The sequence below is a fragment of the Falco cherrug genome, chromosome 3 (genome assembly GCF_023634085.1).
Source record: "Falco cherrug isolate bFalChe1 chromosome 3, bFalChe1.pri, whole genome shotgun sequence".
NCBI classification, from domain to species: Eukaryota; Metazoa; Chordata; class Aves; order Falconiformes; family Falconidae; genus Falco; species Falco cherrug.
In genome coordinates this window covers 56,402,810-56,415,299 of record NC_073699.1, presented here as the reverse complement: position 1 = coordinate 56,415,299, position 12,490 = coordinate 56,402,810, and the positions used below count along the sequence as shown (strand labels likewise).

The window sequence follows — 12,490 nt, the reverse complement described above, 5'->3', positions numbered from 1 at the left end:
AAGGAAACCCATCTCCTTTCTTTGTGTGGAAGCATGGCTCTATTCTCAGCCAAACCTTCTTGATACAAGCGAAGTTAGAACAAAAGAGTATCAAGCCGACTAAAGAAAAAGAACACAGGCACAAATAAGTCTTGAAATATATATATTTGGGCAGAGTATGAATGTTTAAAAGACATTAATATACCCTCTGAGAGATGAGGAAAGGTTCTGCCATCTCCTATTATCTGGCTTAGTAGGCTGAATAAGTGAATAATTCAGAGAGCAAAGTTTCTCCAATGAATGAGTCACCTAAACTCCAAACTATTAGCATGCAGCCAAAGCACAGTGAAAAAGGAGAGTTCATCCACACTGGTTTTAGTAACTGCTCCACTCAGTGGGGAAATAAATCAGTTTTTCCTCAGTTAACACAAGATCTGAATAACCATCAATTCCCTCCACAGTATCTGCAGCACAAATGGTATCACAGATGCTTGATTGTGGATATAAATTAGCATATTACGCCCATAGGGGGACGCTAGATGATGATGGCTTAGTAGCTGAAGCCTGCTGGCCTCTGGGAAAGTGCAAATGTAATGTCAGATGACTCAGTTCACCAGGTGAGCAAGAGGGGCTGTGCCTCTGCAAAACAAAAAGGTGAAAAATGAAGACATATTGTAGAGCTATGTCTTGGTTGTAGATCCAGTGCTACCTAATATCAACACTTAATGACATTTAGAGGGAAGGAAAAGCCCTCAGCACCTTTGAAACTTAAATTGAGGAGAAGAAAGGATGGAGAAGTATCCGTGTAAAATGCCACTGCTCAGATCTTTCACCTCACCTATTGGCCCCTCCTGGGGAAAGGGATATGACAACTACTTAGAAATCTTATTAGTTAAAGAGAGTTGTAGGAGCTATCTGTGGAAATTCAGGCCTCCATCTACAGAGCAGTATTCGTGACTGAAGATCCTGATATAGTTTAATAGCAAAAGACAAAACGGGGTAGAAGTCAGCAAATTTGCGCATTTTTGCTGACAATAGAGACTTGGGGAGACTACAGAACTGCTATATCATTATCTTGGTGCCAGACCAAGATGGATCTGGACTTATTTAAGACTTGTGAGTTATTGCATACGTAAGCAAAAAATTTCAAGTTCCCCACTTGGGGTATCATGAGTTTGTGAAGAACTACTGGCTAAATATACCTGGAGTCAATAGTATTGTGACAGCAAAGAGCAACAAGCGATGGACTTTACCGGCATTGCAGTAGAAGCCCATCACAGCTCCACTTCTGGGCCCCAGCAATAACAAGGAGCATCAGTGCGGGACCAAACCAGGAGGGGGGACCAAAATCAGCACAGCACTAAAATTCACCACAACAGCCCGTCTGGGCCACTGTCTTCTTTCCTGTAGTTATTTGCCTTATTGTACCTCCTCACAGCAGGTTTTCCTCCTAGTCTTTTTTTCATTCCTGTCCTTTTTGTTCTTGCCACCCACATTTTTTCTCTTTTACAAAGAAGAGTTTGATTCCTATAAATCTTCCGACACTCAACACCTCTCTCTTGGTGGCCTGTTGTTTGTGAGGCAGCATCTGCACAGTGCCAGGTGGGATCCTTTGTCAGCGATTGACAGGAGATGCTGCTGCTGCTGCTGCTGGTAACTATTACACACATGAAAAGGAAGGCGATGCAGAAGCGAGGTTGTTAGAGAACCACGCGGCTCTTTCCTCATGTTGGGAGGACAGGTCTACAGATTTCTCCCTCGTTGCTGCCTGCCAGCATGGAGCTGTCAATTATCGCCTGTGCTTTGACACCCTAGCAGCAGCCTGGCCTCCCCCTCCTCGGCCATCCCTGCCTCCTCTGCTGCGCAGAGCTGCTTCTCCAGGTTAATGAGGTGCTGGTGTAATTTTGGCGCCCACCTCTTGTGCTGACAGCTGTACCCTGGCTCCAGGAGTCCTGGCACATTACCATCACTGTCGCTGACCCAGGCCCCTTGCTGGAACTGCTGCACACCTAGCAGCAGCTGGTTTCTCGTGGGTTTTTCCCTGTTAGGCTTTGGGAGGAAAGGCAGCAGCAGTAGCCAACACTGTTAAACAAGCAACTTGGGTGAGAGGGTTTTTCTAACAGGCAGGGTCAGTCCATCTTTCACTGCAGCTGCTAATGAGGGGTGGAAAAGTGGAGTCTGTCCTCCTTTTTCTTCCTTGGCCTCCATGCATGGAGCAGTTGTGGGTGCTCTGTTGATGTAGTAGCATTCTGATGAGGACAGGGAGCACATCCCTCTGCCTGCCTGCCAGGGCAGCCAGCAGTGGTAACTACGAAAGCAGCAGTGGTAAAAAGTCATTTTATCATCATGAGATCAGTGGAGGGTATTCCCCAGAAGGGGAAGTTTTTCATGTGCTGGGTGTGCATCCACAGATGTGCCTCTGGATTTGGCACCTGTGCAGGCCCTCCTGTGCCATCAGTCACCTGCTGGTGCCGTCTCATCCAGCATAGGTCTGGCACTGCTTAGGTACCCATAGCATCCCCAAAATGTTCACTGCTAGTGAAGAAACCACCTACAGGATTTCTAGAAAGCAAGTGATTCTTGGGAGGCATGAACAGGGCTGGAGCATGGCTGGGGCAAGGGAGATGTCCCAGGCACTGTTCTGAGTGGCATACAAATGGGAGAAGCAGGCGATGATTTGGAGTGACAGTGCAACCTCCTGCTATAGTAGGAGGCCCTAAGGGGACCTGTCCTCCTTCAGGGGTATCGTGTGGTCGGGGGAGGTGGCCATACTAATGCCCTGCCAATGTCTTCAACCTGCCCCAGGGATAGAGATCTTACAAGAATAGAGTTCCCCTTCCATGGCTTAAGGTTGCATGGGATGACCTGTAGCAGCAAATGTTTAATTCTCAACTAGTTATTGATTAATTTTTTTTTCCAATTCACTGACAGTCCTGAATGACCCTGGAGCTGCTGGGAAAGCTAGAAATAAAGCTACTAGTTACCTTAATTAATGATGTTTTTCTTTCCTCTCAGGAACCAAGGAGCCACTTCTCAACATTCACGGGTCATGGATTCCTCTCTCAACAGCCATGTAACTTTTTTAAATGTTAAAGATTTGATATCTACAATGTACCGAGGATGATGACATTGGAAAGTGGCTTCTCAGGTAGTTACTCCAGTCCTTGATTTTTAATGCACAGGCAATGACTCTGGTGCTCAGAGCCCTTCTCCCTCCTTTATGATGGCATTTTTCCACCTGATGAGTATTTTTACTATTATAGATCTTATGAGAGGAAAGATTGATATAGGCTTTATGGTAAATTACCTTGAAGCACTTGTAATCGGTACTGTTGCCAGTAAATTCATATGCTTGGAAATACTGGCATGTTGCCGTGTAAGGGATCTCGCAGGCAAGGGTGATGATGAAGGGCTGCTTTGTAGCGGGAGAGCCGAGCTGGCGCAGCCGCAGAGGCATAGCTCACGGGCAATGGGATGCGCTTCAGAGGGAGGAAGGTGAGGAGGAAAGGACACTGAGGCTGAGCTAGGGCTGCCCCAGGCACCGCTAGTGAGCGGAGACTACTGCCTGTTAACTTGCCTCCTGTCACTCCTTCACAGGAGCTTTTGCTAGTACAGCTAATCCTGCTCTAGGGATTTACCAGGAATAAAAAACAGGAATAAAAATGTCACTGCTTAAACCAATGTGGTTCCACAGATAGAGGTTTCTAGTGCAGACTTAGCCTCAGGTCAGTTTTGTAAGGGTAGCTCTTGTCAGCGTTTACACTAAAGCTGGACTGTTGGGGGAAAAAAAAGTCTGAGAGGTTGCAACATCACCGACCCTTTGATTTTGCCTGTTTCCCAGTACTCACTAGGTTACAGTGATGGGCAGGTATCAGGACAGTCACAGCATTTGTTTTTTGTTTTTTTTTTTAAAGCCCCTTGATTATGGTTGAAAGATTTACAGACACACTCGTGAGATTTGAAACAAGGAGGAGACGGAAAAATTACACCAAGCCAATTTTGCTAATATGAGGCTACAGCCCATCACTTTTTTGGCTTTGGAGGTTAGCGGCCAGGGGCATGGAGGTAACCTTCCCCTTCCAGAAATACCCTCTCCTCTGTCACCAAAATATTTCCGTCTGCATTCTTTGTGCAGTTTCTGTTCCCGAGTCCCCTGGTTGAACCGCGACCCTTCCTTTTTGCTTGCCTTTAGCAGCGTGCAGGTTTGCTGCGGGAAAGCGAGATCTGTATTTCCCGTAAGGCTGCTGTCTCACCAGCCTGGCTGTACTTTGCACATTTTTTTTTTTATTTTTTTTTTTCCATAACGAAGGCAAAGCAGCCGCCCGCTCCCAAGTGACGCCTGCAGCAGGGCTTAGGCGGCTCGGCTGGGTGGCCGCGGCCACTGGATGTCACTGTTGTTCCGCGGAACCCCCGCGGCAGCCGCCGCCGGAGCAGAGCTGATGGCAAGGGGTGGCAGAGCACAGCGCAGATTTTCACACCCTCTGTGGAATCTGCTGCTTTTAAGTGGCTCCGAGCAGTCCCGTCTCACGCAAAGGGTCCGCATGGATGCGGTGGGTGTGGGGTATGGATGCTATGGGTGCCGTATTTTGCAAGCTCTGAGACTGTGCCCTGCTGGTGCCATGCGTTGTTTGGTGATAGAGTCTGCTCCTTACCGATGCTGGAAGCAAACCCTGACGAAATCTGCTGGGTACAGGGCAGAAAGAGCTTCCCTGAAGTGACAGGTTTGGGCTGAGGACCACTTCAGAACATTCACAGCTTCTTGGCTCACAGCTTGCGAAAATGCAATAGGCACAAACAGTGAAGAAACGTGGCAACAAATCTCTGGCCCAAACAAAGCCTCTTCTCAGCTGGTCCAGGCCAGACAGCCAGCAGCATCCCCCAGCAGCAGCTTTAGGGTGCCTCTGACTTTTCCTGGGGCTGCTCCCCGTGCCCTGTGCCTGCACTGGGAGCGCTCGAGGGTGCCTGCAGCCAGTACAACGTTAGGCAAAGCTGTGAATGCTCCTGCTTTGTGTAGGAACAGATTAGGCCCCAGCAGGCTCTAGGACTGGAGAAGCAGAGACAGAAGTAATTTTCCTTCTCTTTCCTTCCTCCCCAATACTTGTGCCGAACACAGGCCCCTCACGGATGAGGATCAATTTGTAGATCTGAGAGTCCAACACAGAGCTGTTGTGCTTTTTTGCTTCAGGGAAGTTTTTTTGCTCCCAGTTGCCAGTCTGACTTTAGATTAACTTTGTAGAAATGTCAAGATTTGTCTTCTTGTGTGAAATGTCCTACCTTTCTTAAGGTATAAAGTAGGCACCTGATGTCTTCCTACTAAATCCTTGTTCTCCAGCTGATGCAAAAACTTCCAAAAGGGGATAGTTAAATGGTAAGAAAATACATCCATACAAACTAATTATTTAAATAAAACTTCAGAAAGGCATAGGCTTTCCCAGTACCTGAAGGAAAAACATTCTGCTGAACAAGATAAAACTTTGCAAAGGAACATTGCTCCTTAGGAGATGTTTATTTTTCCTTTTAACACATTCCCTCTCACTGGAGTCTTGAGCCAATAAGACATCTATGTGACTAACTTCAAGTCATTTGGATCTAATTCCCTTGGGTTTCTGCAGACAAGGGACAGTCCCATGAGTGACACCCAAAAGTGATCTTGATTGTACTTTAATAGTAGCAGCGTTAAAAGGAGCAAAGAAGATGATACGGGAGAGTGAGGAAACAAACCTTAAGACAGAAAAAGTGAAGCTGGCAAAAAGAAAATTAATTGCTGAAATTCCGTTACTAGAAACAGATACTGAAGAAAGCCTGGAAAACATCCAGCACCTAGCAGGTGGCCTAATATGTTTGGTTAAACTGTAATCTGTGCACAGTGCAGGCATCCCCCACTTAGTGTTAATCCCACAGAAAAGCTCCCATGGCATAATGACAGTCAGGATATCCCAGCCCAGGTCTAGAAACAACTGAACCATTCCTCAATGTGTACCCCAAATGTCTTTGGAGGAACCATGACCTTCCCGGGCCCCATGTCTCTGTGCTCAGCCAGAATGGGACCCTGGCTGTGGCAGGCAGAAGGGGCAGCAAGGTACTCAGAAGCAGTGGCTCTCCAAGCCTCTGCTAGTGCTGCACTGCCCGCAAACCTTACTGTGAATCTTGGAAATAATCAGTACTAATGTTGCTACTTGGCCTGTGGATAAGGTCTAACTCTTCTAGATGGCTGGGAGAAAGGAAAAGTGAGCCCTGTCTGTATGGGTGTGCCCTAGGGGATCCTCCCCCTCACCTGGGGACCTCTGTCCCCAGAGAAGGATGCTTTGCCCCTTAATTTTTGTAACCCAGGAGACTGCTTGAATCATGATGGGCCACTCTAATATGAGGAAATACCCAGACTAGTGACTTCTTAAGCTTTTTTCTCCTTTGATCTTTTCTTCCTGGAGGCATTTATTTGATCTTGGAAGGACCTTAGGGCTACAGTCGGCCCTAGCAAAGATACGACAGAGAGCAGAGGAAAGAGATTTTGAGTCTTTTTTTCCGACTATTCCCCTACACAACACAGGCAAAATATTGGCATATCTCTCCCAGGAGCACAGGAGTAGGTCATAGCATATCTGAATAGAGAGAAACTAAGTGATATTTCTAGGATAAAAGCAATAGGAAAAGGTTACGGCTATGAGGGGTAAGATACTCCTCTAGAAAGTACTACACAGGTCTGAGGGGGCTTGGATCCAGGAGACCTGACAGCCTGTGTAAAACTATGTAAAGGACAGCTGATTGCTTTGTTCCTCAGCTCCCCCCCCCCGACATATCCCCTGCCCCTTCTCTATTTAGCCCTAGCAGGACTGTTTTTTCCTGTTAATACAGTGATGGACCGAGGGGCTCTCACTTTCTGTTGGAACCACTCGATGGGACCAGAGTGAAATAATGAAAATAATTTCTCCATTTAAGCCAATAAAGACATATCTTTCCCCTTTAAATACTGGTCTTGGGATTCAGTCAAAATGCCAGATTTCCAGAGTTACCTGCTAAAAATTAAACATCTTCTCTGGTCCTTTCTTCCTTCTTTGAAGTAAGCTTCATCTGCATACCTGGCGTTTGCATTGCCTTATTAGAGGAACCAAACGGTGTCCATCTGTAGACACGAAATATGGAGGAGCCATTTGGGCTGCTGAAGCGCTTCCCTCCCCTCCCCACACTCATTCCTGAAAGTGTTAAACATCAGAGAGAGATTGGATTCAGATACAAATGGAGAAAAGCTGGGGAAAGCAAAATAAAGGACATCTTTATGTTTCCCTCCCCACCAGCTGTAGCTAGGGAAATAAAGCAAAACCAGACGGACTCCAAAATCCAACAACTGAAAGGAAGGCATGAGTGAGGCAGCAGCTTGCACTCCTTCCCCCATTACTCTGCCCATCCCAGCACTCCCTTCCCCCCTGGCCACCTATTTGCCACAGGCAGTGACAGCGAGCTGGGCAGGGCAGGGATGCTTTCCCCCGACTCTCTGTGGAGGGGAATGCCCTGGCAGTGCGTCGTCGCCTACACCACATTGCTGACAATCAGTCAGAAACTGAAAGTAAACAACTTATTTACGTGCATTTTAAATACCGCTCGGTGCCCGGCAGTCTGATTATTTTGAAAAGTGGGTTAAAAAAGTCACTGTAAGGCAAGGACCTCACATACATACCAAGCTCCAACCCTTGGTGCATTAATATGGCTGAGTGGAGATACTAACATAACCTTACCTGTAATGGCATGAACACACCACTGTAATAATTCATTTAGAATGATGACACCTGAGACCTAATTTAAAACTCCTAGATGAATACTGTTCTCACATTCAAACCCCAAGGCTGCTGCAAACATACCTAAGAAATCCTAAGAACTATAGTGAGCCTAATTGAATTGGACTTAAATGGACCATTGAGGTGGCCTCACAGACCTCTGGGGAATTTATATTGTCTATACCGTATCAGAATCACAGCTTGAACTGAATAACGGGTTACATCCAATCATGTTACTGTAACTCATGCTTGAGGAAAGGGGGAAACCTTTTGCTATCAGCAAGGCTGTATGGAAAACAATTCCAAATCACTTTAAACCCGGTTGGCAACTACTTTGCCAATTATGGAGTCCTTTGGGAAAGGTGTGTGCTAGGGCTCGGGACTAAATGATTTATGTCAAGCGCCCCAGTCCCCGGAGGCACATACAGGAGGCTGGAGAGGAGGTGCTTGTGGCTAATTATTTCTCCTAAGAATACTTTAGCAAGGTAATTTGCGCTTGCAGATGAGTCACTGCACACTGAATATAACACAGAGAAAGCAGAGACTTCAGTGCTGCAGCACACAGACAGATAAAAGGGAAATGAACGAGATCTTCAGTCCTTAATCTCATATGCAAAACCTCAGCCCCCGCCGCCCCCTGCCTGCCCCCCTTCTCCCCCAGGGGCCCCGCACCAGCGGTGCTCAAGGGGGACCACATCCGAATGCCAAGCAGAGCTTCATCACCACGCCTAATTACAGAGAGGAGCTGAGCCTTTAAAAGGCTGATGAAAGTGTGCACTGTCAGTGATGGTGGTGCAAATCTGCCAGGAGGGAAAAGCTTGGTGGTGCAAATCTGCTGGTGGATGAGCACACGGGAGGGAAAAGCTCAGCAAGCAGAAGCAAGTAGCATCCAAATGCCTTTCCAGCATGTCTGCCTGTGCATCCCCTTGGTGCCCTGGCAGTGTCTCTGCTCCTGTTGTCTAAAATCTCTTCACAGGTGCACTGTTGACACTGCGTTATAATTTATGAAGCTGCAGATGCCTGGAACATGTAATTCATTTTGCAGATGGCAAGTGCAAATTTTGCTGTTCCTCGCATGGCACACACTTACCTGTTAATAAAAAAGCTGACCTCACAGATCCTGGCTACTCTAAGAGAGGTGTAGCAAATCCCTTTTGGGTGTGTGGCTGCCATCAGGTAAGGCATAAATAGCATTGGTCTTGCAAATGATTCAAGTCTGATTTCAGGATCCCCATTGCCCCAAAGCTCCGGGGTGTGAGTTTTGGGACTGACTCAAAGCAGGGTGAATTTAGGTCAGAACTTTGGGGTTGATTTGCAGCTGAAGCACACGTTAGTTGGTTGTGCACTTTCTGAACATTGCCTCCCATGCCTCCCAGATTTTCAGCTGATTTTAACCCATATCATATAGTTGAAATTGATTCAGGTCCTCTCATTCATGCTGGCTGAGGTGCTGGCTTGGGATTTCAGGACCAGCGAGAAGATGGATTTGTGACAGAGACAGAGCTGCTTTTCTTGATCAGGAGTTAGTAGAGATGCTGACACACTCCCCTTCTGAAAAATGCGTTTGTGGTTGTCTGCTGCTTTGCAGCAGCTGAGAAGATGAAGGAGTGCTGAAAGTCCCAGTGGAAATACCACTCAAATCTTCTGAGCCCAGATGGGTGCACAGATGAGCCATGAGCCCCAGCTGAGCCCAGGGCTTTGCATAGCAGATGCACTGGTTGCACTGGTGCCTGCTAGCATGTGGGTGAGTAGTGTGCCACCAAGGATGCAACCTGCAGCTGCAGCACTCTGCATGGATCAATCCGCAGTAATAACCTGGGAAAGTTGTAAAGCACCTTTCTTTTTTCCTGCAGTGGTATAGGCAATAACACAGCTGTCATAGATGGAGAGGGGCCAATGGATTTGCTAACCCATAGCAAACAGATGAGTTGTGAAATACTGAGTAGCTAAACCAACTGGCTTCAAAACAGCAATCCGACCAAATGTGGCTCCTGGGTAAGTCTAGTTTGTCCAAAGGATCTGTGGACTTCTAGTCTGCTCATGTGACAGCCTTTCATTGGGAGAGTGAAGCAAAATCCATTCTTGTTGACCCAATTAAGGCTCGGCTGCAAGGAACAGCTACTGCTGAGAGGCTCCTCTCTCAAGCACCAGCCGCAGGGGAAAGCCAGTCTGATGCGGGCTGCCAGGGCAGCGAACGTGCAGCGCTAGCAGGCACCATAAACCTGTGGCTGGCACTAAAGGCGTCTGTAGTCTGTAGCATTCTGGGCTACATATGCTGAAGCGAGCAAGCTCCAAAGAGCCTTCAGCTGAGGTGTGTTTGGGTTTTTCACTTTTCTTTGGACATATTTGAGCCTGGGTTTGAAACATTCACATTGTGCTGAAGAAGATCGTGACTCATGATGTCTATTAGAGGAGAAGATGGGAAGCAGCTGAGGGGCAAAACACACAATCCCGTTTTTCCTGCCCCTGCTCACCCTGTTTCCCCTGCCTGCTGAATCTCTCCGGAGTGCAGGAATAAGACCCTGGCTTAGGTTAGTCTCATAAAGGAGGCAGGACATGCACTGCTTATCCCTTGTGGATTTAAGCCACTGAGAAAGTTGTGCTGGAGGTTGTCACCTGGCCAGCTGGCAGGGTGCTGTTCTCTGCCTGATTGCTTCAACCCCCTGGTTTCTTGGGCACTAACCTGCCCCAAAAGCCTGCCTGCAAGAGAGCAGCCAGAGCACATTCCATGGGGAGTGTGTGCCGAACAGGGGACTGGTTCCTCAGAAAGTCCTTCACTTGCTCTTTTTCTTCTTTCTGATCCAATTCCCTTGAGTCTTTTCAGGTGTGCTCACCATCAGCCACACAATCCCTGCCACAACAGCTTAAGAGTGGTTCTTTCTGTCCCAGCTGATGAGAAAAAACATTATTCTGCAATGTGGTCAAGATCTTCCAGGTCTTTTATTACCCAGAGAAGGATCACAGAAAAACTCACAACTTTTTGTCTTTCAGTACAGGGAGTTTACAGCTATGTTATGCAGATCTTTTATGCATTTCTTTGTATTTTATTTTTTTATTCTTCCCAATCTCTTTTAAGCTCCTTCCCCTTTGCACATCTGAGCTTTGCTGATCACAGAGGTCAAACAGATTGAAAACATGTGTGCAAGTAAAGTGGCTTCACCTTTGACCTCAAGCTATTCCTCCTTGGGAACATTTAATTTGCTCTAACCAAATGTAGTTTTATTTTAATGGAATGCTCTTTGCCTGAGGCAAACTGTGTGGAAGTCCATCAGATGTGTTTTCATTTTACCACTTTGTAGAAAAGTGTATTAATCCATTTTGCTTTACATCTGGAATTTTTTTAACACAGCCCTGGGATTTTACTCTCTATCTGCAGCGCTATGCATGGCTCCTGTGCAAAAAACCAGAGTGATATGAAATGAAATGGACAAAGAGGTGTGTTAAGAACAAAAGTTGATCCTGATTGCAAAGGGTACATTTTTTCAGCATCCTGGGTCTATACATTTCTATTTCTGGTAGGTCATATATTTTCCAAAGATGATGCTGTGTGTTATGCCAGAGTACAGAGGATGTGAATATTTGGCTTATAACACTACCCTGAATCCTTCTGGTGAGGTGAGGTAAGCTTTATATAGGGATCAAGCTGTGGCTACAGCTCCTCATTTTCAGCTTGTGTCTCTGTCATTTAATTCAAAACACAATGCAGAAGATGAAACCATTTCAGATTCTGTTAGGGTTTTGATTGTTTCAAAAGTCTTACACATTAGTTTCTCCTCAGCAGCTTCTCTAAGCCATTTGGAGCAGCTTTCAAGCTGCTATCCAATGCATTGTGCATAGCCCGTGCATATAGAATCATAGAATCACGGAATCATTTAGGTTGGAAAAGACCTTTGAGATCATCAAGTCCAACCACTAACCCAGGACTGCCAAGTCCACCACTAAAGTGTGTCCCTAAGCACTGCATCTACATGTCTTTTAAATACCTCTAGTGATGGGGACTCCACCACTTCTCTGGGCAGCCTGTTCTGATGTTTGACAACCCTTTTGGAGAAGAAATTTTTCCTAATATCCAATCTAAACCTCTCTTGGTGCAGCTTGAGGTTGTTTTCTCTTGTCCTATCACTTGTTTCCTGAGAGAAGAGACTGACCCCCACCTGTCATAAGATCCTTACCTGCAGTAAGATCCTTCCTGAGTCTCCTCTTCTCTGGGCTGAACAACCCCAGTTCGCTCATCTTCTCTTCATAAGGCTTGTGCTCCAGACCCTTCAACAGCTCCGTTGCCCAGCTCTGGACACGCTCCAGCACCTCAGTGTCTTTCCTGTAGTGAGAGGCCAAAAACTGAACCCAGTATTTGAGGTGCCAAACACAGGGGGACAATCACTGCCCTAGCCCTGCTGGCCACACTATCTATGATACAAGCCAGGATGCTGTCAGTCACCTGGGCACACTGCTGGCTCATGCCCAGCTGGCTGTTGACCAGCACCCCCAGGTCCTTTTCTGCCAGGCGCTTCCCAGCCGCTCTGCCCCAGGCCTGTGGCGCTGTGTGGGGCTGGTGTGACCCAAAGTGCAGGAGCCAGCACTGAGCCTTGTTGAACCTTGTAGAACATCTATCCAGCCTACCTGTTATTAGTATAATAACCAGGAGATACAGCTACCTTTAGTTTTACGGTTTTGCTTTGTAAGAGATAATTTCCAGCTCATATAATCTTTGTTGTTAGCTGTCTCAGCGTTCTGATCCTGCC

The 12,490-nt window shown here is 46.8% G+C and overlaps 1 pseudogene; it reads right to left on the bottom strand.

Annotated features, from left to right (window-relative positions):
- Positions 1 to 6,999: 6,999 nt before the first annotated feature.
- LOC129735586 (uncharacterized) overlaps positions 7,000 to 12,490 on the bottom strand; it is a 58,816-nt pseudogene continuing 53,325 nt past the window's right edge.